We start from the raw sequence: 5917 nt of genomic DNA on the forward strand, positions 1-5917 counted from the left end.
ATGCTGCTTGTGGAATATCAACAATATACATTAAGTGTTTAATATACGTAGGCTATTTGTTGTAAGTAAAAAGTGATTTATATATTTCTTGGTTACAAGTAGCCTAGGCTAGCCTACAAGTTAATAACAAATAGAACAGAAAGAGGTGGAAGGTAGCCTAATAGGCCTAGGTGGCATAACAAACATTTCAACAAAACAAAACATTTCCAAAGCAACTGAGGTCGACAACGGATACTTGTGTTTTTATTTGGCGTTTTATCTAACTTTCCACGAGACAACCATCATGACAGCGCTACACACCTAGCACACATACCTTTACACAAGACAGTTCTGCAAGGCACAACGTAACTTAAGCAAGACAATGCTGGATAAACAAAAACATGTTTTACAGCAGAATAATATTGGCCAGACGTCGCCCTACATTCAGCGTTGTAAGTTAATAACCCACTTTCTACAAGCCACGTGTCTTCCTAACATCCCGACATTGAAATTGTATTTTCCAACGAAACAAATAAAGACAAAAAATAGCTTTGTTCGTGATCTGTCTAGAATCTTTGATACCACTAGCCAACTTCCGCAATACAGTGCCACAAGATAGTACGCGACTTCCGCAAGACAGTGCCGCGAGACACTACGCAACATCCGCAAGACAGAGGACAGGACAAAAGTACGGTACAGTACAGTTTCGGCTCTAACCGCCTCTCGTTAAATGTTAGAGAAGTGAATGTTGCTTAGCCTCGCGAAGACCGTGCCAGGCTGAACGAGACCGTAATCGAGGGTGAGTCTAATGTTATCAAACGGTCTAGGTTCTCGACAAGTTTTATTAACCAAGCCTTATTCTAGTATCGTAGATGATTGTGTTCATGGCAATTTACACATTATTGATGGGGAAGTAGCCTACATCACATAAGCTTCAAATAGGCTACACGTTATCTGGGTAGCCTAGTTATAAAGTTAAATGTTACTGGCTTCGTTTGTCACGAAGAGACCGCGCATCAGGCTACTTACTTAGCCTAGTCTACTAAACGAGACCGTAACCGAGGTATAGGCTATGAGTCTATGTAATCAAAACGGTTGTCTAGGTTCGCGGCAAGTTATTATTTTTAGTGCATCGTAGATGCGTGTGTTCATGGCCATTCATATATCGACGGGGAAGTTCATCACATAGCCTACAAATACACGTCATGTTATCTTTGTAGTTAGAAAGTTAAATGTTAGAGAGGTGAATGCTGGCTTCATAGTAGGTTCACGAAGTGACCGCGCGCCAGGCTACTGAAGGAGACCGTAACCGAGGGTATGAGTCTAATCAAACGGGTGTTATCGCAAGTTTGAGTTATCAACCGATCGCAGAAACCTATTTATTTCTTGTGCATCTTAGGTGATTGTATAGCCTTCATACAGTTTCATAGGCTACATTACCGATGGATATAAAATACAAATACACGTCATGTTATCTTGGTAGTTATGCTAAATGAGATGTTTGTTGGTAGGTAGGCTGTCACGAGGACTGTATGAGTAATCAAACGGGTAGGTTCTTGGTAGGGATGTGACGCTCGAAGCTGACGTTTCGAAACAGTGTCGAGCTTCCGAAATGCAAGTGTTTCGAACAGTGTTTCGAAGTGTGGTTCAAAACGCCCATGTCACGTGACCATGGCTTCGTGGTGTTTCAATTTGGTTTGGACCTTACCGCGCGAGCCAATTACCCGAGTAAACACCTGTTTGATCTAAATTACAAAGTCCCAGAATGCTTAAAAGTCATTCAAACACATCCTATCTTTGTGGGTTTTTTGTGAGGAGAGAGATTTTGAGAGATATAGCGACATAGAGACATATAGAGATATAGCGATTTATAGTGCATTCTTGTGATTGATAGGTTAGTGATATAGATTAGTTGACAGGCTAGAGACAGACAGTGAGCGATAGTTTAGATAGATATAGTCTAGTGACGTTAATATTTAGATAGTAGCAGAAGTAAAAAAATATATGACTGATGCCTTTATTTCAAGAACAGCTGACCCTTTGAAATACTGGCAGGAGAGGAGAGTGGTTTATCCAAACCTAACTGTGATGGCCAAAAAATATTTGTGCATGCCAGCAACAAGTGTGCCTTGTGAAAGAATTTTTTCCAAGGCTGGGGAGGTTTATTCAAAAACAAGAAACAGATTAAATGCCAAGACGGCAGAACAACTGTTATTCCTAAATAAAAATGTATGTTGACATACAAAAAATGTGTTGTTTATTTTTCCCATGTTGTACCTGTTTAGTCTAACGCATGTATCCTTTATTTCCCTACAACATGTTCCCAAAAAAAACCCTGGGCCATAAGCATAGCCTGAATTTTAAAACCATTGTAGCATTTTCCTCTCCAGCATATTCCAAAGGATAATGTACTATGAAACTGAAATAACAAAACATCTAACTGGCAGATATAAAAATATTCTTGTTATTGAAGGCATATAGTCTGAAATTTCTAAGCACCAGCAGGGAATCGAACACCGGACGCTCCGGCCGAATGCAAGTGTGTTAACCACTCAGCCACGTAGCTGTGGACGAAATCGTGCGTTCCATGTTGGCTATTTATATTCTTCGTCTGAAGCAGTTGTGCTTCACGGTCAAAATGTGATGGTGACATCTAGTGGCTAGTTTTGCTAACATGGAGTTACGGGTGTCGGATTGTTTCGAAACCTCGACACATTCCGGCGCAATTGCTTCGAACGTTTCGTTGTTTCACAAAGCCTCGTTCTGCCCATCCCTAGTTCTTGGTAAGTTGAGTTATCAACTGATCCCAAAAGCCTTTATGTTTCGTGCATCTTTTGTTCATTGAAATTCATATCCTAAATTACAAAGGGGGGAAATATTATATGACACAGGCTATGTTATCTTGGTAGTTAATAAGTTAAATGTTAGAAGTGAATAGGCTATTGGTAGGCTCACGAGGAGACCGCGCGCACAGCTGACTACTGAACAAGACCGAATGTAGGCTAACCTTGGGCAGTGCTTGAGTCTAGTGTAGGTCAATATGAGTGTGTATGTCAGCTAATTTCAGAGACATGGAGAGCATGACATTTGCCATAGATATATACACTAGATGTCGCCTTCTGCTTCTCAGCATGCGTCAACACCGCCGCCATCATGGTACAGGGATCTGAAGCGCTAAAGTTCTCCTGTATTGTCAGCGTTACCTATTTAGCGACGTTTGGCCATCCCCAGCGATAGAAAACCTTTTTAGCGATTAGCGACAAATTTGGGAACTTCTCACAATGATGGCAGATCGGCTTCTTTGTTGTTGAAACGTAAGAAAATCACCTTTCTCATGGCTTTGTCATTTATGAATTCAGCTACATCTCGTTTGCCCATGGCACTGACCCATGCATATAAAAGTAACGACTGGCGTAGCCTATGTAGTAGCAGAGGTAAATGTTCTACAGATATACAGCAACTTCTGGTGAGATTACAACTTACATGAGTAAACGAGAGGAGGGGTATGTGGCCTCAACCAGAGCCTGTCTACGAAGAGCCGGTTTACTTTCATTGTATCGAACCTGGTTGCAGTTTACTCATTGTTCCTCTAGGGGCCGCCGCTAGCTAGTGCAGAATGAATGGGAGTCTATGGTGCTAGACGGGTAAAATGTATCTTTATTATCGTCTTAAGCTTAGTTTTCTCTAGACTCAACCATAAATACATGCCTGTCAGTTGGAACAACCCAAAAAACTAGATAATTGCTTGAGATTTTGACGATTTATGGTGATTTTATTTTCGCTAGATCTTTGCCCAGATTGACGCTAATGCATTATAGAGGAGTGGATCACTGAAGCAAGATGGCGTCTCGATTGACGCATTCGTTCCAATGAACAGCAGTAGTCAAGGCGACATCTAGTGTATATATCTATGGACATTTGCAGCTTGAGGCTACATGTCTTGGAGCGATATGGCGGGGAAGTAACGCGCGATATAACCCCCCCCCCGTCGCGCGAACCGGTGACCGAATCTATTAACTCGGTAGGCCAACCAACGACCGTCCGGTTGAACCGACTTGCGTATAAGAGTCGGTTGTCCCATCACTACTCAAAATCACGCATTGAAACCCCATTCATTCACTAAATCCAGGAGGTGTATGCAAGAGAAGCCCCGTTGCAGCAGAGCAAGTGTCACATGATCGCTAGTGGGTCCACCTTGTCACACGCAGGCCTAATGTTTATTTTGTGTAGCGAGATCAAGACGTAGCCTACTTGGGATTTTATGCAGCTACTTCTGTTCACGTAGCATTGATGAGACAGTCACATTTTTTCCTACATGGTATTATATGGAGAGAAAACACTTGCCTTTGAGTATTTTAATAGTCAGTTGTAAACAAAGAACTCTTCTCATGTAACCCTTTTGTAAATTGACTGAAGTTCGCTCTAAATATCTACGTGTATTGATTATGCTAACAGTTAGCATCTCTATGGGATTTCTCATATACATTAGCCATAAGCTAACGCATCAGTTTCTATTCTGTAACTTGGAATGCTTTCTCTTAAACAAAACATGGAAGGAAATAACTGAGATGTACTCTGTTGGTCTGCTTAGTTTTACAGTGAATCCTAAGTAAAGGTTTTTGAAAGGAACTTCAGCTTCAGACTTTCTCTTGGGAAACTGTTAGGCCTAGTCATCTTCTCTAATGTAGCTAGCTGGCTAGACCATGTCATTGCCACACACACAAGTAGGGGCAAAATTGGAAATGTGTCATAGAGTGACCAATGCATTGGTTGATTTGGTTAAAAAGTCACAGGTTAGGTTATTGGTTATTATTGTATTGATGCTATTCATAAATAATGAGCTGTAAAGACTTTTACAATCAAGGATATTGACTAATTATCTTTATCGTCAAAATCACAAAAAATATTGAGATATTATTTTTTGTCCATATCGCCCACCCCTAGCAACCAGTTGCTGTGAACATGAGCCACTGGATGAAGACAGCCAGAACAAGCCTTGGATCATACAAGGTAATTTCAACCAATACTGGTGCAGAATTCAACACTGTATGTGAATGCATATGTTTTACTGACTGTGTTATGACTATAGGTTCAGCTGCTCACAAGGCACTTATTGCTGTTGTCCTTGACAAAAGATGGCTGATCCTGGTAAAAAAAATCCTAAACTTCAGGTAAATATCTGTAAGACATGATTGTGTTCACCCAAGTTATTTTTGAATTTCCAGTATTTCTCACTCAAGTGTTCATGTTTCAAATGCAGCATAGTTGACCTTATTTCAATGTAATCTGTAATGTGGATTTCATTTCTTATATATGACAAAACAACACATGTATTACCACGAGTGTTGTTGTAATTATGTCTCTCCCACCCACACAGGACCACATCTGATTTGGAGTCATTCCAAAATCATATTTTGATGTATGCAGCAAAGCGCATGGCCTACTCTCCGTTTGTATACAAGACTCGGACATTGCTGGCAGCCATTGATTATAATAAACACAATCAACGCCGCCCTGCACGCAACCAAGATGGACACAAGATTGTCTTTCAACAAAATAAAAAGGCATCTCTGGTCTAGTTACACTATTTGACAAACCTTCATTTCATTGATTCGTCTTTCTTGAAGATCCTGCAGTCTTCTCTCTTCCTCAGCATCCAGTCTAGCACCCCTCCCCGTCTTGGGGGTTCTCTGTCTGACCGGCCTTGAAGTCGGCCTACCACCAATGCCCTGAGCAGTGTACTCCGAGGCTGAGGCTGACGTTGATTCCTGCAATATCACAAAACAGTTGACAATATCTCACTTACTTTACATTTATGAGTTGAATTACGATGGCCTACACTTTTATTTTATGTCACTAAGTCAACGCGTCTGATAATGGGCAATAAACACGTTGCATCATGATCGAGCTAGAAGAAACGTTCTGATATTATCTTAGA

The 5917-nt window shown here is 40.9% G+C and overlaps 1 long non-coding RNA gene across 1 annotated transcript; it reads left to right on the forward strand.

Annotated features, from left to right (window-relative positions):
* Positions 1-510: 510 nt before the first annotated feature.
* On the forward strand, positions 511-5566 carry LOC143119075 (uncharacterized). The gene is made up of 4 exons (XR_012986247.1): positions 511-778; positions 4924-4989; positions 5069-5150; positions 5357-5566. It is a non-coding gene; the product is annotated as an uncharacterized LOC143119075 (long non-coding RNA).
* The last annotated feature ends 351 nt before the right edge of the window (positions 5567-5917 follow it).

Source organism: Alosa pseudoharengus, unplaced genomic scaffold, assembly GCF_046254945.1.
Source record: "Alosa pseudoharengus isolate Yale_2024_CS ecotype anadromous, Long Island Sound unplaced genomic scaffold, YU_APseudo_1.1 YU_APseudo_1.1_scf_12, whole genome shotgun sequence".
Lineage (NCBI taxonomy): Eukaryota > Metazoa > Chordata > Actinopteri > Clupeiformes > Clupeidae > Alosa > Alosa pseudoharengus.